Source organism: Chiloscyllium plagiosum, unplaced genomic scaffold (assembly GCF_037043375.1).
Source record: "Chiloscyllium plagiosum isolate Xiang-an unplaced genomic scaffold, Cpla_swu_hap1 HiC_scaffold_4, whole genome shotgun sequence".
Lineage (NCBI taxonomy): Eukaryota > Metazoa > Chordata > Chondrichthyes > Orectolobiformes > Hemiscylliidae > Chiloscyllium > Chiloscyllium plagiosum.
Genome location: NW_028270142.1, coordinates 24,335,503 through 24,360,891, shown reverse-complemented (window position 1 = coordinate 24,360,891; position 25,389 = coordinate 24,335,503). Strand labels below are relative to the sequence as shown.

Here is a 25,389-nt window from a genome sequence, read left to right as displayed (position 1 = left end):
TCTGAAGGATCACATATAAATGGAACTAATGCAATAAACAAAGCATGGATAATAATTTTAATTTTGAGGAGCAAAGGTCAGGGGAAAAGTGGGATTGACGTAGCTAGAGACAAAATTTTGTAGAAGCTGGAAGGCCAATTCAGAATGCTTTGGAGTGGTTGACATTGAACAATACAGTTTGGATTTTGAACATGTGGATTTCAGAATCAGATGCCTGTGTTTGGGAACCACTGGGATGAGAAGGAGATGCAATTTGCTCCTGAATTTGGTTTTAAATAATGCAATTAAGTTCATCACCAAACACAGTTTCAAGCTGTTTTCAGGGAATGGATGGAGTCCAACTCTATTTATGATTTTCTCCTTTTTAGCCTCCCTGTGTGCCACAATATTATCCAACAGGTATGAGATTTTTGCTCCCAGTATGGATGAGGAAAAGGGCTGTGGATATGATGAGCCATCTGACCACGGCACCATGGTGCAGAAGGCCACTCAAGAGGGGGGAGCAAAAAGACAAGCAATTGTTACAGGGGATTCTATAATTAGGGGGACAGATAGTATCCTTTGTGAGCTGGATCAGGAGTCTCGCATGGTATGTTGCCTACCCAGTGCCAGGGTGCAGAACATCTCCGAATGGCTTGAAAGGATATTGGAGTGGGAGGGAAAGGATCCAGTTGTTGTGGTCCACATTGGCACAAACAACATAGGCAATGCTGGGAAAGAGGACCTGTTTGGGGAGTATCAAGCACTAGGAAGGAAATTGAAGAACAAGTCCTCGAGTGTCATAATCTCTGGATTACTGCCTGAGCCATGTGCTAATTGGCATTGGGATAAGAAAATTAGGAAAGAAAACACGTGGCTAAGGGATTGGTGTGGGAATGAGGGATTCCATTTCATGGGACATTGGCATCAGTTTTGGAACCAGGGCGATCTGTACCGATGGGATGGTCTCCACCTGAACCGATCTGGATCCAGCGAAAAGGATAAATAGGGTGATCACCAGGACTTTAAACTTGTGAGTCAGTGGGGAGGGGAAAGGAAAGCAAGAGGGAGCATGGAGTCAAATTGAAAGATAAGCAGCAGGTTAGCGTGTATGTGGGGTTTAGATTCAAGGCAGACTAGGAATGATGCAAAAAGGAAGGATAATTTAGGTAGAAATGATGGAAATCATGAGGATAAGAAAATTAGCATTAAAGTTCTTTAGCATTCAAAACAAAGCAGATGAATTAACAGCACAAATCATCAGAAATGAGTATGATTTGGTCGGCATCACAGAGACGTGGTTGCAGGGGATCAGGACTGGCAGTTAAACATCCAAAGGTTTACAACTCATCCAAAAGACAGGGAGGTGGGCAGAGGGGGCAGTGTTGTCCTGTTGGTTTAGAATGAAATTAAATCTATGGCATTAAATGATATAGAGTCAGATGATGTAGAGTCTGTGTGGGTGGAGCTGAGGAACCACAAAGGCAAAAAAACCATAATGGGAATTATGTATAGACCTCTCAGCAGTGGTCAGGACCAGGGGCACAAGACGTACCAGGAAATAGATAGGGCATGTCAGAAATGTAAGGTCACGGTAATCATGGGGGACTTCAATACACAGGTGGACTGGGTGAATAATGTTGCCGGTGGATCCAAGAAAAGGGAATTCATAGAATGCTTACAGGATGACTTTTTGGAACAGCTTGTGATGGAGCCCACAAGGGAGCAGGCTATTCTGGACTTAGTGCTATGTAACGAGCCAGACTTTAGAAAATATATTAAAGTCAGGGAATATGTAGGAGGCAGCGATCATAGTATGGTAGAGTTCAGTCTGCAATTCGAAAGAGAGAAGGCAAAATTGAATGTAATGGTTTTACAGTTAAATGAAGGTAATTACAGGGGCATGAGAGAGAAACTGATGAAAATTGACTAGTGGGGTAGACAGTAGAGCAACAATGGCAGGAGTTTCTGGGTGTTATTGAGGGTATAGTACAGAGGTACATCTCAAAGAAAAGAAAGATTACCTGGGGTGGGGGTGGAGGTGGATTTAGGCAACATGATGAAAGAACTCAGGAAATGCATCACGGAAAAAGAGAGAGCTTATAAAGTGGCCAAGAGCACGGGGAAATCAGAAGATTGGGAAGACCACAAAAATAAACAGAGGATAACAAAGAGAGAAATAAGGAAGGAGAGGATCAAATATGAAAGTAAGCTAGCCAGTAATATTAGCGATAATGGTAAAAGTTTCTTTCAATACATAAGAAACAAACGAGAGGCAAAAGTAGAGATTGGGCCGCTCCAAATTGATGCAAGAAGGCTAGTGATGGGAGACAAGGAAATAGCTGAAGAACTTAATGAATACTTTGTGTCAGTCTTCACAGTGGAAGACATGAGTAATATCCCAACAATTAAGGAAAGTCAAGAGGCAGTGTTGAGTATGTTGGCCATTACAAAGGAGAAAGTACTTGATAACCTAAAAAGTCTAAAACACTGATAAATCTCCTGGCTCGGATGGGCTACATCCTAGGGTTCTGAGGGAGGTGGCTGAAGAAATAGCGGAGGCGTTAGTTGTAATCTTTCAAAACTCACTGGAGTCAGGGAAAATCCCAGATTATTGGAAAAGCGCTGTTGTAACCCCCTTGTTCAAGAAAGGATCAAGACAAAAGATGGAAAATTATAGGCAAATTAGCCTAACCTCAGTTATAGGTAAAATTCTAGAATCCATCATTAAGGATGAGATTTCTAAATTTTTGGAAGTGCAGGGTCGAATTAGAACAAGTCAGCATGGAATTAGTAAGGGGAGGTCATGCCTGACAAACCTGTTAGAATTCTTTGAAGAGGTAACAAGTAGGTTAGACCAGGGAAACCCAGTGGATGTTATCTACCAAGACTTCCAAAAGACCTTTGATAAGGTGTCTTTGGGAGGCTGCTGAGTAAGGTGAGGGACCATGATGTTTGAGGTGAGCTACTGGCATGGATTGAGGATTGACTGTCTGACAGAAGGCAGAGAGTTGGGATAAAAGGTTCTTTTTTGGAATGGCAGCTGCTGGCAAGTGGTGTCCCACAGGGTTCAGTGTTGGGGCCCCAGCTATTCACTTTATATTTGAAGAGACTGGGTGCATTCTGGCAAAGTTCACCGATGATGCAAAGTTAGGTGGACAGGCAGGTAGTTCTGAGGAGATGGGGAGGCTACAGAAAGATTTAGACAGTTTAGGAGAATAGTCTAAGAAATAGCTGATGAAATTCAATGTGAGTGAACACAGGCATGGACTATTTTATAAACGGTGAGAAAATTCATAAAGCAGAAGTGCAAAGGGATCTGGGAGTGCTCGTACAGGATTCTCTAAAGGTTGATTTGAAGGTTGAGGAAGAAAGCAAATGTAATGTTGTCATTTTTTTCAAGAAGGTTGGAATGTAAAAGCAGTGAGGTGCTACTAAGACTTTATAAAGCTCTGATTAGGCCCCATTTAGAATACTGTGTCCAGTTTTGGGCCCCAGGAAAGACATACAGGCACTGGAGCGTGTCCAGCGGAGATTCACATGAATGATTCCTGGAATGGTAGGCCTAACATATGATGAACGGCTGAGGATCCTGGGATTGTATTCATCAGAGTTCAGAAGGTTGAGGGGAGATCTAATAGAAACTTACAAGAAAATGCATGGCTTAGAAAGGGTGGACGCTGAGAATTTGTTTCCGTCAGGCGGGGACCTGTGGGCACAGCCTTAGAATTAGAGGGGGTCAATTTAAAATGGAAATGAGGAGACATTTCTTCAGCCAGAGAGTGGTGGGCCTGTGGAATTCACTGCCACAGAACGCAGTGGAGGCTGGGACATTAAATGTCTTCAAGGCAGAGATTGATAAGTTCTTAATCTTGCAAGGAATTAAGGGATATGGGGAGAGTGCAGGTAAGTGACATTGAACTGCCCAACAACCATGATTGAATAGTGGAGTTGACTCGATGGGCAGAATGGCCTTGCTTCCACTCCTATTTCTTCAGGTCTTCTTATGGTCTAATATTGACGCAGCCTTTAAAAGTCACAGATTGTATCCTACATCACTGCAGTCAGTTATTCTGATCATTTTCCTTGACTTACCCAATGTCTTTAACATGGCAGACAACGCTCATCTATTCCAATGTTCTCCAGTTGGATAAATTGCCCCCACCTGGTTTCATTCTCACCAATTCAGTCACAGCCAAAGAATCTGTTGGAATGGATTCTCAATGCATTTCCACACTGTGGTCACCCGAAGATTTATGCTGTATCTCTTTCTGTCATGAAACATGGAGTTGCAGGAAAGCTAGGCATGACTTTGAGAGACAACAATATATTTCAGTGCTTTGGATAGGAAAATAAGATTGGAGACTAGGCAGTAATTTGTGCAAAGGGTAAGAGAGTGGCAATGGCCAGAGTTTTCACTAAGGTGCACAGCCATGTGGCATTTGGGAAACTTCCCTTGCAGGCTGCACAGAAGCTGATAATGATATCATTCCAAAGTATGACACCTTTGAATTCAATTTCAATCAGTTACAACATAGGCTGCTCCCTTTAACTCTCCTTAATGTCAACTATATGCAAGGTGGTATTCTAATTCTTTTTGAATTTTGTAGCATCATCCTACAATAAGAACCAGCATGGGTCCAAGATTTTGGGAATTTATTTTGGGAACTTTCCTCATGGCTCCTATAGCTGTAGATTCTTTTTGAATCTACCATTTCTCTTTTCCCCTGACAATGAAATCTGCAATGTATCAGAACTGGCCACCGTCGGACTTATCAGTGGTGGTTTAGGTAGAATTCCCTGCTAAGCTCAGCAATGTCTGAAAGATCCACAACAACATAATGGAAGCAGCTGTAGAACAGAATGTGCTCCTAGAAAGTTCTTGCTGAGTTAGTGGAATCAAAGGTAAGTCCAGGACCTATCCAAAATCTCAACAATCTTTCTCAACACCCACACATTTTGGAACTGCAATCACATTGGATAATTTCCATTTTGCAGTTTCTTGCTTGAAGGTATTAAATGATGAAGTCTATGCTTCATTGTTTTGTTAACTCTTAACATACTCCTAAGATTTTCATTTGAATGTTATACCTGTGCAGTTTGCCACACAGACCTATTATGCACAGTTATCATATGAGCACCACCACGAGAATATATATTGAATTACTTAAGTAGGCAACTTGCATTTTATTTAACTTTATTCATTGTTGGCATTGAAAAATAATATTAAAAGAACATACAATAAGATTTTCTCTTTAATAAATGGAATTGAATGAAATTTTATTTGTTTTGAACAACTTTTCGCTGTCCCTATTCTTCAACTATGTAAATCTTATTAATTCATTTCAGTGTTGCTTATTCACAGGTGAGCATCTTTATAGTGTGAAAGGCTTCTGCTTTGTAAATCTCTAAATACGTTTTGCTTTTCCTAAGTCATTAATGCAATTTTTTAATCTAGTTCTAATTTTTTATTCCATTTTGCTGTGTCTAACTTTGAACAAATATATGCTAAGGCAGTTTGAACCAGCTGGTTATGTTCAACAACAATTTATATTTCAATGGTTCCTTTATCATCATAAAACATTCAAAGGTACTTTTCAAATATAATATAACACCAAGCCACACGAGATATGAGGTAAGATAACCAAAAGTTTTGTCACAAAGATAGGATAATGGAATGTCTTAAAGGAGGCAAGTGAGGTGGAACGGTTTAGGGATGGATTTGCAGGATATACCGCGATCAGCGTGGGTATAGAGGAACGTAGATTTTATGCATTTGTGTTTCCAAATGGTTTTCGATATTTACTACATAAAATGTTCCCATGTATGCTAGTTAAGATCTTATGATGTCAGGGCAATGCAGCAGCATAGATAGATGATACGCTAATTGGAAATAGATTGAGAATATATGGATTGTTTTTAGGATGGCATAGTCGAACTCGTAAGGTGCCATGGGATCACTTTTCAGGCCACAATTACTTATCATCTATGTTAATGACTATGATAAAGAGTGTCTGTGTTCAGATAAAATTTGATAATAACAGTACCAAGAGATACAAAAGCAAGGCGGAGGAGAAAATATTGCCTTCAAACTAAGAGAAGATAGGGGATAGGTTACTTGCGTAAGCAAAAAATTGACAGATGGCATACAATAAGGAAAAATGTAAAATTATCCTTCTTTAATAAGAATAATAAAAAATCAGAATGTGCATTACTGGCCTCCTACTTTAGGGAGGGATATAATGGCATTGAAGGCATTTCAAAGAAGGTTCACAAGGTTGATTCCTAGAATGAAGGGTTTCCTTGTAATGAAAGGTTGAGCGAGTCTTGTTTGTATGGATTTAATTTGCCCTGCAGCAGCTGGATACCTGAGAGTCATCAGTATCTGCTTTGTCAGATTAGGAAACCACTATTGTAAAGATTCTTCTACTTAAAGATATATGTCCAACAGATCTACTCAGTTGAATGGCCACTTGTATTATCTAGTTTCATAACAGGAGCTAAGATGCAAAAATTCTTCTCTGCATTGATATAATGATAATAACTTTGTGATTTCTTTGACCATTCGGCCCACCTTCCATTCAGGTTTATCTTACGTCTAAGTTCCTGTATTTCTTTTTATTATTCACTTACTCATTGGTGTCATTGGCTGGACCAGCATTTGTTGTCCATAATTGCCAATTGAACTGACGAGCTTGCGAAGGCTATTTTAGAGGGCAGTTTACGAGTCAACCACATTGCTGTCGGGTAAGGACAAAAGATTTTCTTCCTTAAAAATATGGATTTTAACAATAATTTTGAGATGGTCACCATTTGGCTAGCTTTTAATAACAGATTTTCACTGACAATACCACTCTGCTACCGCCTGCCCTCATGCATGTGACATTCAAGCTCATTTCCTCTAAAGAAAACTTGATTTACTTGATTATTAACTCCATGGAGAGGGTTTATACTTTTCAGATTCTGCATGAAACAAAGCACAATAAGTGACCAATTACTCTGACTTTGCTGGAGAAGGATCATAAACAACTATAAATGCAGTTTGAAATGATTTGCACAAAGAATCCACAATTGTTATACGAGAAATTTAATTGAAATATTTCAAGATTTTAAACAGGAGAGAGTTTCGTAGCAAGAAAGCAAGATTGGATAGCCTCCTAAATAGCCAGGTGGAAATTGTTGTGGTTTCATGTTTGCTGAGCACAAATTTTCCAATCTCTCATCAAGATTAGGAAAATAAACATAGGTTCTGTTTATTTGAAGAAATATTATGGGATCACTAAGTAGACAGATGCACGAGAAAGCCTCAGGAGCTATTGATTCAGGAAAGCACAGCTGTAACTCCTCACACTACATGATGCAAACCAGACTGCTGGTCACATGTTCTACATCCTGTACATTTGCCCATTTTCTGTCTTAAAGTGATATTACAAAATCTCATCTTTTTTTTTCCCCAATATCACATTTCATACGTTAAGTGTCAAAATATGTGCATGTTAGGGTACAAACATTATTCAGGCCTCTGTTTAAGTGTTTAGGAATTGAATAATTCAAGAGTTTAAGAGTCCACGTAATGTCCAAATGTTTTAGAAATCCTCCAGAATCTCATGGTGGTATGAATTTATTGAGATCTAAATTTAACATTTGGGAGCTACTGACTGATAGTTGTGTGGGTATATTGTGTGTTATTGGAGAGCTAACTGTTTTCATGATGCTCTAGCAGAACTTCATTCTTTGAGTTCATATTTGGTTGTATGTTAGACACTATCGGAGTGCTGAGTGTACCATCCTCTCCCATTGGATTCTGGTTCCTTAACTTTGCTCTGTTTTGTGTTGTGGCATTGTAAGAGCTAAGCTTAATGAATGCTGTAGGTGTTTGTTTGGGTGACCAGGTTCCCTGGATAGGCTATGTGAACTGAATCTTTTGAACTATGCACTGACTTGACATTCCACACCTGCATGTTCATCATGTACAATCTTCATTATCTTTTGGTTTTTTGAGAAGTTTGGCCTGTATTTTTAAGAATTTAGATCAGTATTGTAATTTATGCCCCGCACATGATTACTGTTGATGATGGTAAACTCTTATTTTGAACTGTTGCTGTTCAGGGCAGAAGGTAAAATCACCATAATCCTGTTAGACCGTAGGGTTACTTTCTCAAGTGCGTGTGTGAGAGAGAGAGAGAAAGGTGACTGACGGTGTTATTACCTGTGAGGTACCATGCCTCAAGTGAGGGAAGGGATAGAGAAGGACAGTCCTTCATGGTAAACTCAGCTAGTCTGCCTGAATTTCATGATTAATAGCTTAATGATGGAATCTGTTCACTAAACAAGACTGTTGGATCTGATTTGAGTATGGCAAAGGCATGACAAAGTTTATACCCTATTTAGCACAAATGTCAGTGAAAGATCTTGTAAATATACTGTGGCCCATTCTTTTCATATATACTGAGCAGACTGTATGTTGCATTCATTGTGGCTGGCATAGGTGCACTTGAGGTCTGCTTGAAGTGATTATTTGAAACTTGGAAAAGTTGCCGTTGACAAGGATAAAATAATCACTGTGGAAAGTGAAGAGATGCATTGTAATATTGGCCCAAGATTACAATGCAGTCTTGTAAGGATGTCAAGTTATTTGTGTTGAAATGGTTGGTGACTTTCATTTCTGGTCACGATATTGAGTTCCATATATGGCAGTAAGCCTGCTACTGTTGGTCCGTTCATGTAGAATAATTGTGGTGTCCATGCTAAATGCCTTCTTCACTATCCTATCTACCTGCAAATCCACTTTCAAAGAGCTGCTTGTTCATTGGCAAATTCTCTCTTGAATTGATATCACAACAGAAAGAGTAAAACGGGTCAAAATAATCAACATGTGGGCCAGGAGTTTAACAAGCCATAGGTGATGGACTTTGAGGCAGGTAGGCAGTTAAAATGCCAACAAACCATATCTGGCACAGTCTCGCTATTGGGGTCTCTTCCCAGTGTGACATCTTGGTTTCTAACAGACCAGAGCTAGGGAACCCATTTAACTGATTTGTGGGTGATGGCAATTACTCACTAATGAGTACAATGGTCCATCTCAGAAATTCAGTGTCACTTGTCATGGGTTCAATTAGTCTTATTTGGCTGATATAGGGAAACTAGACCATGACAGGAAAATGTAGAGAGTACAAATCCAAAGGTAAACCAACAAATAAGACAAGAAATTATAAAAGGATTGAAAAGATAAATCTGAAGACACTTAATTAAACATATTCATTTTTATTCAGTTCATCCAGTTCATCTGTTTTGTTTCAAATGTTCTCTAGCATTTGAAATGAAATAGGTGAACTGAATGAAAATGAATATGTTTGATCTGGTAACAATTACAGAGACAGGCTGATATGGATTAGAGTTTGAATTTTGAAGGGAAAACATTTAAAATGAACAGGAAGCTAATAAAAGGTGCAGGAGTGTCTCTGTTGGCTAACAATTATAGTAGCACATTAAGGAGTGATGACCTAATTTCAGGAAATCAGATTGTGGAAATAATAAGCTATAAGAGTAAGAAAACACTTGTGAAGTTGACTTATAGGATCCCTATCAGTTTGCACATGGTAAGGTGGGGTAAAAATGAAGAAATAATAGGAACTTTTCAGAAAAGCACAGACACTACCATGGGAAATGTCAATTCTGCACACAGACTGGAAACATCAGATAAGCAAAGGTGGCATGGATGAAAAATTCATAGTGTGTTCAGAATAGTTTCCTCGAACAGCATTTTTGGAAACAGGCTACATTAGAGAGCTGGCTACACTAAAGTTAGTATTGTGATGAGATTAATTAACGCTCTCAATGAAGACATGTCTAGGCAGCAGTGCCCATAATATAATTGAATTTTCTACTCAGTTTGAGAGAAAAAGTAATGGATCCACGATAACTTAAAAAAACCCTTTAAATAAGGGCAAATGTGATGGCTTGAAAGCAAAGCTGGCTGAAATAAATTGTCAAATTTAGTTAATGGATAATTCAATAGAGGAATACTAAGGGGATATTTAAGAATACACAGAATAAAAACATAGTCTTCATTTGCAATCACTGGCTAATGAATATGATTATTCACCTAGGAAATGCTGTGTCACTGGTCATAGGGTTTTATGAGCTTTAGTGTGGCTGACTAGGACCTATCACCTAGCCTTAGCAAAATAAAGGGACTCCCTTCTTTTCCTGCAAGTGCATTTCAAAGTGGAGGTGCCTTTACATTTCCCTTGCTCATTTCCCTGTCTCTGCAACAGCCAATTTTCACGGTGGCGCAGAGACTGCAGAGGCCTGTCCCCCTTTATTCTAGACTAATCTATTCTCTCAGATTGACAGCTTTCAATAACACCATCCTGGCCAAAGGACAGTGAAGCTCAGCCAATTGGAATCTGTTGGCCACCCAAAAATTACCGTGCGATCAGGATCATTCTCTTCTGGGAAATTCGGCACTTATGTCTTAATGATTGCAATTTTAAAGTTATATGAAGAATAGAGTACAGTTTGAGTTGATAAAACAGGAAGGTCTACTTCAAAGGAAGAATGGAAAAGGAAATTGAGATGCAAAGGAAGTATCTTCCAGCCAGCATAAAATCAGACATAGATAGGAGGACAGCTAGATAAAAGAGACCGGGTAAGTAAATCAATGTTATGTCAAAAAGCATTATGAAAGCCATAGAGATAATATCTACAGGCACACACATTGTGAGATCTGCAACCTCCTCAGAAAAGAAAATCAGTAAATTAATCAGATACAGTTTCTTCTGAACTGATGCTGGGTATCCTCCATCAGATATTATCTTGCTAGATAACCCCTTGCTATCCATCATCAACACCTTTTGTCACAATTGAGAGAAGACTCATAAGACAGTGCTTTGAGCCTCGATGACAATCTTTCTTTCTTGCAAGATAGTTGCTGAATTTTAATTTTCCATTCTCCTGAAATTTGATTTACAAAGTATCAGCAATGTTTGCATTTGCTCAGCCATTTCTGTCAGTATCTGTGGATAGGAATTCTAGAGAATCTTGTTTAGTTAACCTTAAGCTTCCAACATCTTATTGCTATGTCAAAGTTGCAACAACAAAGGCTTTAACACTGCTCTCTGTCCTTCATTAACTCATTGAGCTGCATCCATAATATTATGAATTTACAGAATAATGATTTAAAAACCCACAATTTTCTCACCCTCAGGTGCTATTTGCTATTGACGCTGGTATACTGCATAAGCTCCCTGTTGTACCTTCTCTCACTCTGGATGCATTGAATGATCAGACTCATTTATTTTTATATTTTCCTCTTTATTTGTTTCACATTGCTTTTTATCTAATTGTCTTTGTCTACTTGCTTTTCCATACAATTCAGAATTTTATATTAACTTTTTTGGTACTAAATCTATACAATGAATTCCCTTTTCTTCAAGTTACCACAATACAAAGAGGCATTGCAGCTATTGAAAGGATACAAGAGGCAGCAATCAGCATGATTGAAGAGATGGAAAGATGAGATGATGGAAAATGATTATGTAAATTGCCCATTTTCTCACTAGAAGGTTGACTGATGATATGATTGTGGCCTTTACAATTTGAAAAGGGCAAGACAATATTGACAATTATTTAAACTATACCAGAACACACCCCATGGTTTGCACTGGAAACGGGTTAAATTCAAGTTAAGACAGTGCCTCAGCATTCATTCGGTGTTGGCATTTTTATTTGTTTTGTGATTTCTTATTCCCAAACTGAGAGGAAGGGGTGATGTTGTTGTGGTTCTGTTCGCCGAGCTGGGAATTTGTGTTGCAGACGTTTCGTCCCCTGTCTAGGTGACATCCTCAGTGCTTGGGAGCCTCCTGTGAAGCACTTCTGTGCTGTCTCTTCCAGCATTTATAGTGGTTTGAATCTGCCGCTTCCGGTTTTCAGTTCCAGCTGTCCATTGCAGCGGCCGGCATATTGGGTCCAGGTCGACCTGGACCCAATATACCGGCCACTGCAGCGGACAGCTGGAACTGACAACCAGAAGCGGCAGATTCAAATCACTATAAATGCTGGAGGAAACAGCATAGTAGTGCTTCACAGGAGGCTCCCAAGCACTGAGGATGTCACCTAGACAGGGGACGAAACGTCTGCAACACAAATTCCCAGCTCGGCGAACAGAACCACAACAACGAGCACCCGAGCTACAAATCTTCTCACGGGGTGATGTGCTACCACATGAAAGAATCTCAGACTGAGGACAGTGCACACACAGGATGCAGTCTGAACCTGAAAGGAGATCCTATCCCCAAGCAATGGGAGGATGAATCCCACTACTGTTATGAACAAGGCATGCTTGGAGATAACTGGAGGGATGCACAGTGTTAGAGATGTTTCCAGGCTATGTGTACAAACAGGATGCTGTTTTCTCATGATCTAACCAGACCACTATAAGTTAGTCGTTATGACCAGGTGTTGAATGGTGAATAAATTCCTGTTTTCTTCGGAAGTTAGGTAATGGCAGTACTTCAATTTTGAAAGATTGATGCTTTTTATCAATTACATTTCTGCTTCATTGTATGTAATGCTGTGTGCCATATCAAGTGCCATATCAATCCAGAGTTATCAGGTAAAGAGTTTGTTATATTTTGTTATATTTAATAAAACACTAAAAATATAAATATTACTAAAAGATAAAAATTGAATTGAATCGAATTAGCTTTATTATCACATATACTCCAATCAGTACAATGAAGAGTTTACAGTCGCCACCATCTTGGGTAAAAATATTTTTGGGTACAGATACTTAAGATCAAATTTTTAGGAACAAAAAATATAATTAAAGTGTCAAGAAATAAATAGTCCAGTATTACATAGGAATAAATGAGAAATATAAAGAAGTGAAAAGTTCAGACCGTCAGTCTTTCTGACCCAGTCCATGCTGGCAGCTTGTCTCAAGGCCTCCACCACCTCACCGCTGCCTGCACTGGACCCACCAACAATGGAGGAGACACCCCACTTCAGACGCCATCTCTTGGCTGCTGAGTTCCACTTCACTGACACCACTGAGCCCATGCTCGCCCCATAACCAAGAGTCCCTGGCTCTGCTGTCAGGCCAAGCTGCCACTGGGCCACGAGTTCTGCTTCAACTGAGCTGTTGCCTTGTCAGTATAACCATCTTGAAGAGTTCGTTTCCGCCAGCACCTCTGTCCCTGGTTGCCAAAGAAGCTTTGCTGCCACTGTCACAAGCCCAGAATGCCGGGAGAATGCATTTGCTGGCACAGACCTCCCATCACGGGTATAACGTCCTGACTGCCATCACCTGCCTCTGCTCGCCTGGAGAAGTCTGCTGCTCCGCCTGCGGCCTGCTCTCACTGATGGGCTAGTGCTGCCGACCAATCCACTACAGAAAAGATGAAAAAGAAACCAAGAGAGAAAGAAAGTCAAGAGAGAAAAAAAGAGCAGAAGCTGAAATAAAATAAAGAAGGAAAACAGATGGGAGCAGATGGGCCCCTGGCAAGAGCCCACATGCAGCTCTGTTACTTTGCTGCCAAAAATCTGCCCTGACCCAAAACAATTATATTATCATGCAAGAAAACAGAATAAGGTACAGATTGAGAGGTGGGATTTGAAACTAAATGTTAAAGTCCTTAAGTGACATGGCCAAGGTCAAAACTCTGAAGTAATGTGAATTTTAAGCTTAATTCCCACACTTTTTTCTGTAAAGATGACTTCTATGGAGCAAGACAAATGCAAGTATAAGTATACATGCTTCCTTTTCAGGGCGATCTTAATAAGACGAACCTTGCAGATCGTCACTCTTTTACGGGTCCATCGAGATAGTTAGTTGGGTTTTTAACTTGTGATTCACACATTAAAAGTGAACACAAGCAGACACTTGTGGCAGTCACAGCTGTGCAGAATCTGCATCAGAAGCAGCAATAGTTTCCAAACTCTGCTCAGTCAGACATAGGCGCTGAACCCTTGTTGGCTGCTGTTGAGAAAGAGAATGCTGAAGGTACATCAGCACGCTAGCCTGGCATTGACAGACAAGTCACTCACATGCATTGCAATTGAAAAGGCAAAGGACTGCAGTTTGGTCTCCAGTGAGTTTGTGATTCGGTCGATTGTGAGAATGTCTGCACAGAGAATCCACACCTCAGATTTGGTGCAAACAGTCGATGAAGCTCATATGTAGTAATTGTTCAACTTAAACCCACTGCATTTGTGTTATTTGCAAATTTCCTCAAGGAAAGAATGGCAAAAATTTTACTCTTATATCACCGTTACATGAAAATTTTCCAGAAACTTCTGTAGCAAGTTTATTGCCCTAAGTACATGTCATAGCCTGAATCCACATTCTGTGGAATTTGGAGATCTCTAATGTAAAAGGTTGGAACTTCAAATAGATCAGAAAATTAACATACACCATACAATTTCAGATATCGTCATGAGAGTTGATAAACATTTTGTATATTGGACGGGAGTGCCACACCAAGTAGACTGGAACTCTTGTTTAAAATATATTTTCAGGAAATTGAATTGAAGAATTAACAGGTGTTAAAATACATCATTGCAATCTCTTCTGGGATGTTCAGATTTACTAGTTATTAAGCCATTGTCCACTGAACATGTTCTAGAAGATTATAAAGATGCTTTTTGCAGGTCTTGGATGTCTTCCTAGTGAATATCATCTTAAAGTGGGTGACAATATGAGCCCAAATTGCCATCTGCTGAGGAGAGTTCCAGTTGTTTCATGTCCATTCTGAAAGAGAAGAAAGAAAAGCTGGAAAATAAATGAAAAATTAAAAACGTGGTAATTCCTGTTGACTAGATTAGCAACATGGCAACAGTGAAAACACCTGGAAAACTGGAAGTATGCTGATGTACGTTGCTACCATTTCCCAATTATTGGAGATATTCTGGTACAACCTGTCAAAGCAAAAGTCTCCACTAGCTTTGATAAAACAAATGTTTACTTGCAAGTATGTATCATAGAAACCCCACAATATGGGGTCATTTGGCCCAACAAGTCCACACTGATCCTTTGAACAGTTTTCCATCCAGACCCATTCCCCTACCGCTCTACATTTCCACTGACTGATGGACTCAATAATTTTCTACCTGCATTCTGGATGTCATTTAGGCGATACAGATGGTTGCACATGCCACTTGGCATTCCCACTGCTGCAGAAATACATCAATACACACAGCATAAGGGAGTAATCTTTCCAAATTGGAAACCATTGTCGATGATCTGCTGGTCTAAGCACTGGAGACACAATGGCAGAAGCTATCACAGATCATAACCACAGTCTAATGAGACAATAGAGACCCCTGATGAGCCTGTAGCTGAACAAAAAGAGATTGCAATTGAAGATGTCAGAAAACAAATACATAGTTAATACACTGACAATAAATGGACTTCCCCCAAATCCACTCGAAGTGAAATTGAGCTGTAATGGAGATGCAGCCACAAAAAAAACAATGTAGTGATTTATTGGATTTCCCAAAGGTTTGTGTGTAGTTTGTCATTTGACTGTGAGACACAATACAAACTCACTGCTAAAGATGTCCAACAGTATTGAGGTATAGAACAAGAAGCAGCTTTCACTTGAACCAGCAACTTGTGTTGAAACTAGACTAAACCATTCTATCATGATGAAGGTACATTGCAGTGTGATGCCAGCGAGACAGGATTTGGACTAACACTTATACAGCATATAGGATGCATATAGGATGTTCACATAAACTGAATGAAACTATGCTCTGAAAGGAATACAAGATTTTTGGGTGCATTTTATTTATAAACTGAATGGCATTTGCAATTAAAAACTAAATTTGACAGCTAATCCAATTTCAACGAGTCCTGGTTAGGTATAAGACCAATTTCAGGTATTTTCATAAAGTTTGCAGAATTTATTAATATTGTCAAAGCAAGTAGGTATGGAATAATATTTTTCAATTTTTTTAGAATTGAGTATAGGAGTTAGGAGGTCATGTTGCAGCTGTGCAGGACATTGGTTAGGTCACTTTTGGAATATTGCATGTAGTTCTGGTCTCCTTCCTATCAGAATGGTGTTGTGAAACTTGAAAGGGTTCAGAAAAGGTCTACAAAGACGTTGCCAGGGTTAGAGGATTTGAGCCAAAGGGGGAAGCTGAATGGGCTGGGGTAGTTTTCCCTGGAGTGTCAGAGGCTGAGGTGTGACCTTATAGAGTTTATAAAATCATGAAGGGCATGGATAGGATAAATATACAAGATCTTTTCCCTGGGGTGGGGGAACTAAGAACTAGAAGGCATAGGTTCAGGGTGAGAGGGATAAAATATAAAAGGAACCTAAGGGCAACGTTTTCATGCAGAAGATAGTGTGTGTATGGAATGAGCTGCCAGAGGAAGTGGTGGAGGCTGGTACAATTACAGCATTTAAAAGACATTGGACTGGGTTCATGAATAGGAAAGGTTTAGAGGGGAATGGACCAAGTGCTGGTAAATGGGATGAGATTAAGTTAGGATATCTGGTCAGCATGATGAGTTGGACCAAAGTGTCTGTTTCCAAGCTGTACATGTCTATGACTCTATATCCATAGTGGGTTGCTAGTTCACAACACTGGTTGACTGGGCACAGGTCCATATTATGTAATGTTAACTTATATTCTACTTCTGCCTTTATTCTTCCATTGGTGTGCATCGAACCACTAAAATCCAGGCCTTATTAACTCCTGTCCATGCCAAAAAACTACCTGAACTCTAAATGACTTATTAGTGCATGAATAATTCATGGTTAATCTCAGGTTGACAAGGCAGTATCTGCCCAATTCTTGATTAGATTCTTTAAAAGTAATGATCATCTTAGTTAAAAATGACACAACTCCAGGTTATAGTCCAACAGGTTTATTTGGAAGCACTAGCTTTCAGAGCACTGCTCCTTCATCAGGTGATTGTGGAGTACACAATTGTAAGATACTGAATTTATAGCAAAAGTTTACAGTGTGATGTAACTGAAATTATACATTGAAAAATACCTTGATTGTTTGTTGAGTTTTTCACCTGTTAGAATGAGCATGATAGTTTCACTTCTTTCATATGTAAATCACAAACTTTTTTTAAAAAGTTACATTCTCAGGTTAACTAACAATTGGTGTCAGCCAGATAAGATGTTAAGATGTTGAAGGTGTTTGCCCCGTGTTCACTGTCTGTGCCTTAATGTTTAGACTGATTCTAATCTAAAAATTGAGTTAACAGAGTCTTACATGGATTCATGCAGTTTTTGAGAAAAGTACAATGTAACTTTGCAAGTTTTTTTAAAAGTTACATTCTCAGGTTCCCTGTAACAATTGGTGTCAGCCAGATAAGATGTTGAAAAGGTGTTAGCCCCTTGTCTTCTGTTGTCTGTGCCATAATGTTTAAGACTGATTCTAATCTAATAAATGAGTTAACAGTCTTACATGGATTCATGCAGTTGTTGAGCAAAGTATAATGTAACTTTGCAAGTACAAATTCACCCCACAAACGTATATGTGTATGTGTGCATGTGTGTATGTGTGTTGTGTCTGTGTGTATCTGGGGTAGAGGGTTGTGAGTTCTGTGAGAGTTTATGTGTGAGGGTAAAGGGGTTTAAGTCTGTGAGAAGGTGCATGTGTGAGTGTGGGAGTGTGTGTGTCTGTAGGAGCGTGTGTGAGTGTATGTGTCTGTCTTTGTGTGTCTATGTATGTGTAGGAGTGTCTGTGTATGTGAAATTTCATCAGTGACTCCTTGCCATGGGTCCAGAGGAAGAAAATGTCATCAATGTACCTGGTGTATAGTATTGGTTGGAGGTCTTGTGTAGAGAAGAAGTCTTGTTCAAACCTGTACATGAAGATGTTGGACTTTTGGGGTGCAAATTTAGTCCCCATGGCTACATGGCTACAAACTACACAGTGATATCAACAAGTTTCATCCCACCATCAACTCATCGTGGACTACTCTCTACTATCTGTCTCATTCTTGGACACATGCATGTCCATCAAGGATGGACACCTCAGCACCACACTCTACCGCACACCCACAGACAACCTCACAATGCTACACTTCTCCAGCTTCCATCCAAATATATTAAAACAGCCATCCCCTATGGACAAGCCCTATGCATACAGCGGATCTGTTCAGATGAGGAGGAACGTGACGGGCACCTGGAAGTACTCAAGGATGCCCTCATAAGAACGGGGTACGATGCTCAATTCACCGACCGCCAGTTCTGACGTGCCACAGCAAGGAACCGTAATGACCTCCTCAGGAGACAGACACGTGCTGCAACTGACAGGGTACCCTTGTTGTCCAGTGCTTCCCAGGAGCCAAAAACGACTCCATGTTCTTCGCGACCTGCATCACATTATCAATGAGGATGAGCACCTCGCCAAAACCTTCCCCACACTTCCACTGCTCGCCTTTAAACAACTGCCAAACCTCTAACAGATCATTGTTTGTAGCAAACTGCCCAGCTTTCAGGACAGCTCCATATGGTAGGCGCTGCAAGACCTGTCAGAGTGTAGACATGGATACCACCATTACATGTGGGGACACCTCCCACCATGTACGTGGCAGGTACTCAAGTGACTCAGCCAGTGTTGTCTATCTCATACGTTGCAGGCAGGGATGCCCAGAGGCATGGTACATTTGTGGAACCGAGCAGAGGCTACGGCAACAGATGAATGGGCACCTCACAACAATCAAAAGACAGGAGTGTTCCCTCCCAGTTGGAGAACACTTCAGCGATCCAGGACATTCAACCTCGGACCTTTGGGTGACCATCCTCCAAGGCGGACTTCGGGCAGCAGCGAAAAGTGGCCAAGCAGAGGCTGATAGCTAAGTTCGGAACCCATAGGGAGGGCCTCAACTGGGACGTTGGGTTCATGTCACACTACAGGTGACCACCATTGCACGAAACACACACACAGACACTCCTACACACAAACAGACATACACAAATGCACACCTATATACAGACACGCACACAGACACTTACACACACTCCTACAGACACATACACTCCCACATGCACCTTTTCACAGACTTAAACCCCTTTACCCTCACACGCACACATATAACCTCTCTCTCTCTCACAGAACTCACAATCCCCCACCCTTGACACATACATACACACACACAAAAACCTACATGCATACGTACACATATACGTTTGTGGGATGAATTTGTACTTGCAGAATTACATTGTACTTTGTTCAAAAACTGTATGAATCCATGTAAGACTCTGTTAAGTCACTTTTTAGATTAGAATCAGTCTAAACATTATGGCACAGACAACAGAACACAGGGGGCTAACACCTTTTCAACGTCTTATCAAGCTGACACCAATTGTTACAAGGAACCTGAGAATGTTAAAAAAGTTTGTGATTTGCATGTGAAAGAAGTGAAGCTAGCATGCCCATTCTAACAGATGAGAGACTCAACAAACAATCAAGATATTTTTCAATGTGTAATTTCATTTACATCTCACTGTAAACTTTTGCAATAAATTCTGTGTCTTACAATTGTGTACTCCACAACCACCTGATGAAGGACAGCGCTCTGAAAGCTAGTGTGCTTCCAAATAAACCTGTTGGACTATAACCTGGTGTTGTGTGATTTTTAACTTAGTACACCCCAATCTGGCATCTCCAAATCATGATCATCTTAGTGACTTCCTATTGTATCTTGATTCTAGTTTTATCATCAGTCATATTGTAAGAACATCCTTCTTAAAATAGTTTGACTTTCCTAGTTTACTAATTCTATACATTTTACATAAATAAAGTGGCACCAATGAACAATTAAAACATCTGCTTTGAATATGTAGGGTCACTTCATAGTGATTAATTATTATACCAAATTTCTCAATTAACACAGTGCTTGTTCTCCAAATTTTATCAATTCCCTTTACCTACATGAACATTACATGACTGAATAATAACTGTGAATGCCTCAAACAAGTTAAATCTTAATATAACAATGCAATCTAGTATACATAACCATGTTTGCAGAATGTTCAGCACCATTTGTGATTCATTGGTACTGAAGCAGTCAATGTTTAAATGCAACAAGATTTGGACAATATCCTGGATTCGCTTACAAGTGGCAAATAACATTCACACCACACAAATGCCAGACAATGACAATCACTAATAAAAGACAATCTAACCATCATCCCTTGACATTCAATTGTGGTACCATCACTGAATCCCCCACTATTAGCATCCTGGGTGTTAACATTGACTAGAAACTCAACTAGACTCGATGCATAAACACAGTGGTATAAGAGGTGGTCAGAGGCAGGGAATAATGTGGAGAGTAACTCACGAGGTGAACTCCCAAAGCCTGTTCACTATCGACAAGTCAGGATTATGATAGAGTACTTCCAACTTCCTGAGATGAATGCAACTCCAACACCTCAAGAAGCTTGGCACTCTCCAGGACAAAGGTGCCCATTTGATTGACACACAGCCACAAGTATCCACCCCCTCCATCACCGATGTTCAGTAGCTGCACTGTGTGTGATCTACAAGATGCGCTGCAGAAATTCACCAATGAATCTGAGGCAGCACCTTTCAAATCCACAGCTACTGCCATCCAGAAGGACAAGGGCATCAGATACGTGGGAACACCATCAGCTGCAAATTCGTCTCCATGTCTCTCACCATCCTGACTTGGAAATATATTGCTGTTCCTTCATTGTCACTGGGTCAAAATCCCGAAGGGCATTTTGGATCTACCTATAGCATATGTGCTGCAGCGGTTCAAGAAGACACCTTCCCACCTTCCCACCATCTTCCCAAGGGCAACTAGGAAATGGCTATAAGTGCTGGCCACCCAGCAATGCCCACATCACATGAATACATTTTAAAAAGCCCTGTTACATACTTTGTGCTAACAGTTTAAAACATATTTGTGTTTTTGAGTAAAAACGTTTACTTCAAAGGATTTGCATGTATGTTAGCTTAAGTTTGCATTAGCTTAAGTGATAAAACAACAACCATAAAGCCGTAAATGAATGCCTTTAATTGTGCTTTGGCCTTATGGCCTTTCACTCTACAGAAAAAATAAAGGCTATTTTACAATTGATTAAGTTTAAACATAGCTGAAAATGTGTTGCTGGAATAGCGCAGCAGGTCAGGCAGCATCCAGGGAACAGGAGAATCGACTTTTCAGGCATAAGCCCTTCTTCAGGAAAGGCTTATGAAGGATTCCTGAAGAAGGGCTTATGTCTGAAACGTCGATTCTCCTGTTCCCTGGATGCTGCCTGACCTGCTGCACTTTTCCAGCAACACATTTTCAGCTCTGATCTCCAGCATCTGCAGACCTCACTTTCTCCTCTAAGTTTAAACATAATCAAGTCAAAGTGATTAATTATTCAAAAATCTGACAACTGTCTGGCCATTATCTTTGCTTTTGAGCATACCTGAAAATGCATAGCAGAAAGTCTATCCATGATCCACTGCAAAGTAAGTTCCTGAATCCCTTTCTATCTGCTCCAAAGCATCTGCATAAATATTACTTTATTTGTAGAGACATCATCTGAAGCAAGGCAAACAGATGTACATTACTGGCAGGAAAATTGACGTTTCGGGCAAAAATCCTTCATCAGGTTTCCTGATAAAGGGCTTTTGCCTGAAACTTCAATTTTCCTGCTACTCGGATGCTGCCTGACCTGCTGTGCTTTTCCAGCACCACTCTAATCTTGACTCTAATCTCCACCATCTGCAGTACCCATCTCCGCCTAGAAGTGCAATACTGACATGCTTTGAAGCAACCAATCCCCATGTGAAAGGGTAGGGTGCGAAGACAGTGTATGAAATCTTCCAGATTGGATGAGATGCAAAGATTTGAGATGCTCTGGATGTACTCAAGCTAAAATGGATGTTGTCGGAAAGGCAAGTATAGCTCAGATCAAATAAATTATACAACGTTGTAACTCACTGAGTGCTGCGGGAAGTACTGATGAGACGATGGCCTACAGGTATCACAGACATACGTGTGGCCTTAAGAGAGTGTTGGTTATACAGAGATGAAATGATACCTGAGATCACATCTTGTACAAGTGATTTAGAGGAGATGTAAAGGAGTTGTAAAAAAAAAATTGCTGAAGCACATCAATTACAGCCATCAAGGCATTGTGACTATCCTGAGAGAGGCAAAGGAAGTATTCCACTGGCCAAATATGTACAAAGGAACTCAGAGCAAAATTTGACAATTCAGTCCCTTGAGCCTGCTCCACTATTTCATGTGATCATGGCTAATTGGATCTCAACCTCAACTCTCCTTTCCTGCCCATTCACCATGTCACTTCAACCCGTTAATACTTAACAATCTGTCTACCTCCTCCTTGGATTTATTCAACGTCCTGGCGTCCACCATACTCTGTAGTAGTAAATTCAACAATTCATGACTGTTTGAGGGAATTAATGTTTCCTCATCTCTTCTTAAATCTGCTCCCCTTTATCCTAAAACTATTTAGGACAACACCACTTAATGCATTGCATCTAATAAATGTCAAGTTAAACAAAATAAAGGCCCCTTAACAAACACATCATTCCAAACAAATAAAGGATGAAAATTGAAATGCGATAGTCCTCTACATTTTTACAAGCACTGATGATATGTCACCGTCAGCTAGAATCCTGAGTACTGGAAGTTAACCAGCTGAGATCAACAACTACCACCCATACATATATGTTTGTGGGGTGAATTTGTACTTGCAGAATTACATTTTGTTTAGCTCAAAAACTGCAGGAATCTTTGTAAGGTTTTGTGAATCCTTCTTTTAGATTAGAATCAGTTTGAACATTGGGGCACAGACAGCCTCACACAGGGCACCTCACACCTTCAATGCATTATTTGGGCCAACATGGCACCTATTGTTAAAGTTCACTAGAGAATGTAATATATATAAAAAAAGTTCTGGGATTTACATATGAAAGAACTGAAACCAACATGGCCATTCTAAAAGGTGAGAGACTTAACAAACAATCCAGGTCTTTTTCAATATATAATTTCAGTTACATCACACTGTAAACCTGTGCTATAAATTCTGTGTCCTACAAACTTATTCTCCACAACCACGTGATGAAGGAGCAGAGCTCCAAAAGCCTGTGCTTCCAAATTAACCTGTTGGACCATAACTTGGTGTTATGTGATTTTTAGCTTTGTACATCACTGTCCAACACCTTCACCTCCAAATCATAATTATAAATGTGATTGTAAAATACCTTGAAGAATGTTTCGGTTGTTATTGACATTCCAGATGAGTAAATAAATTCACTGCTTCGTAAATGAGTGAAAAATGCAAAGCCAGGTAACATTTCCACACCATCCCCAGTCTAGCAGAAAGTGTGAGGTAGCAGTGAAAATCACCAAAGTGACCACAAAGAAATCAAGCAGTTCTAGAACAGAATTCTGCATTGTTGAGTGGAGAATTACATTGAGTGAAGCTGTGAATGTATCCCAAACTTAAGACTTATATTGTATTGCCCAAAACCTTTCTTTCAACCATGGTAAATACTTCTGAATCCAAAAGTAGCAATAGGTTTCAGTGACAAAATCAAGTTGAAGTGAAGCAAAAAAAAATTACTTTGACAAAAATGCCAAGTTATTGCCAGAGCTAACTATTAGTGAGCCAGTCAGAGAGCAAATATTCATTGTTGCTAACAAGTCAGTACATGTCATCATGAGACCTGTTTTGAATAGTCGTCACTTGCTTATATGCAGTGAATGTGAAAAAGCAAATATATTGTAACAACAGCAGATATTTATGTACAAAAGAGAAACCGTGCCTTCACTGCTAATCAGGATCACTGCTGATCACTGATGATCTCACCACCTGCAAGCTCAATCTGCCTCAGAGATTTACCCTTCCTTCGCAATTAAAATGGATCAATGACAATAGTTACCATGGCGATTGTTATACAATTGTTAGCAGTTTTGTTAATGAATAATCATTTTCTTTGTATTTTGGGTGGCTTGTATACCTTGTAACTGTAAATGATAGTGCATGGACTTTATTTATAAAAATGGGCTATTTGAAGAAATATAGTTGTACATAGTCTACTGGCTGTCTGTTGCAGCCACGTTACCTTTGCCTCTGCTGTAAGCCCCTTTGTGTGCACCCCTGTGGGAACTAATTAAACACATTAGTAGAAACACCTATGAGCTGCAGGGAAAGAAACATCCAGCTCTGATGTTGCATCTAGCTTCTGCCAGGCAAAGGAGTTAAAATTTCTCTGTTTTTTTCTAAATCTTTGTCTTTGAAGGTATACAGAGGTTAGGAGGAACTTGAACTGATAGTGCCAAATTAGAACTTTAACATCTGCTTTAAAAGATCTAATTGTGACACAGTTCAGAGAAGTTCAGGTGTGACGTACTTTGCGTGAAATATTAAGACATCAATGATGTGCATATGCAACAAGGTTCTATCTCCTACTTTTGGTGAACTTCAATGTTTCCTGCCGCCTGTAGCTGCATCTCAGGTAACCAAGACCCTCTCACAATCATTTATGAAGCTGCAAGAGTATTTGGTAACTTTCATGTACCTTTTCATTTTCCTGACAGCCATGTAGTGAATTATATATTTTTAAATTCCGAAGTCTCATTTTAGTTGTCCAGTCATTCGTGATATGGGAATCATTGGCTAGATCACCATTAATTACCTACTTCTATTTGCCCTGGAAAAGGTAGTAATTAGCTGTTTTCTTGAATTCTGCAGTTCTTCAGCTATAGGCACATCTATAGTGCTGTTCAAAGTGGTTTCAAGATTTCAGCCAAACAACAGCAAAGGAACAGCAATCCAGTTCCAAGTTAGGATGGTTTGTGATTTGGAGAGGAACTTACAGTTGATGGTGTTATATGCATCTGTTGCCCTTCTAGCTGGAAGATCTTATGAGTTGGGAATGTGTTGGCAAAGCAGCCCGGGGGAATTACTGCAATTCAGCTTGCAGTGGGTACACACTGCTCCTACTATACATCAGTGGTGAAAAGAGTGGATGTTTGAGGTGGTGATGTCTCAAGCAGTTGTTTTGCTCTGGATTGATGGTGTCAAGCCTCTTGAGTTTTATTGAAGCTGCAATCATCCAAGCAAATGAAGAGTATTCCATCACACTCCTGACGTGTGCCTTGTAGATGGTGAGCAGCCTTTGAGGAAACAAGAAATGACTTCTATTTCCTCAGAATTCCGCCCTGGATCTGCTTTTGTAGCCACAATATTTAGACGTTGGTTAGGTTCAGTTTATGGTCAATGGCCTTTCACCCCTCCCGCCCAATCGCACCCCCCAAGATTTGGATAGTGGTGTAGTCAGCAATGATAATGGCATTGAATGTCAAGGGGTCATGGTTACATCCTCTCCTGTTGGAGATGATCATTGCCTTGCATTGTGTCATGTTACTTGTCACTTGTCAGT

The 25,389-nt window shown here is 40.0% G+C and overlaps 1 protein-coding gene across 3 annotated transcripts in view; it reads left to right on the top strand.

The window, feature by feature from the left end:
- Positions 1–25,389, top strand: part of csmd3b (CUB and Sushi multiple domains 3b) — a 1,935,846-nt gene that overhangs the window by 1,711,570 nt on the left and 198,887 nt on the right. The window lies entirely within an intron of this gene.